A 743-nucleotide genomic window follows, 5' to 3' on the forward strand; every position below is an offset into this window, starting at 1 on the left:
TGCACCCGCTTTGTCTTCAGTGACCGTGTCGGGAAGGTGAGCATTATGGAATGCCAGGTTAATAGAACAAAGTGTTCTGGCATTGAGGGAGTACTTGAGTAGAGGCCCAATGCAGGACACATTTTTAAGAAAACTCTAGTTCCAATATTTTGCTGAATAAGAACCACACAGCTACCCCTCCCCAAACCTCTCTCTGGGAAGGTGTTACAACAAAGCAGTGACTGTCATCTCTGACATCCAACCAGAGCTCAGTTTGAGTTCCTTGTGTGAGTTGTCTATCTTTTTTAGCTTTAATTACTTCTACTATAAAACAGTTAATAAACTCTCTTCTAATAAGGGTTGTTGTCATGCTTCAACAAAGAAAGGTTTGTTAAATAGTGTCTGGCACATAAAAACTGTTCAATAAAAGGTATGAAGGCCATCTGGAACTCTAATCACAGGTGAGTGGTGGAACCCGGCAGCTGCTCAGAGGGAGAACGATGAGGATTTGTGATTTATTGTTCTTGTCATTAGGCGCCATTGAGTCAGTTGTGACTCACAGTAACGCTATGTACAGCAGAAGGAAACTGTCCAGCCCTGCGCCATTCTCACGATGCAGCCACAGTGTCAGTGCATCTCCTTGAGGATCTTTCTCTCTCAATGACCAAGCATGATGTCCCTTTCCAGGCCTGCCCCCTCCTGGTGACATGTACTTTGTCCAAGGCAGGCTACTTTCCATATTGTTTGTAAAGAGGTACACTCTT

Source organism: Echinops telfairi, unplaced genomic scaffold (assembly GCF_000313985.2).
Source record: "Echinops telfairi isolate 266 unplaced genomic scaffold, ASM31398v2 ScPeMD7_443;HRSCAF=831, whole genome shotgun sequence".
NCBI lineage: Eukaryota > Metazoa > Chordata > Mammalia > Afrosoricida > Tenrecidae > Echinops > Echinops telfairi.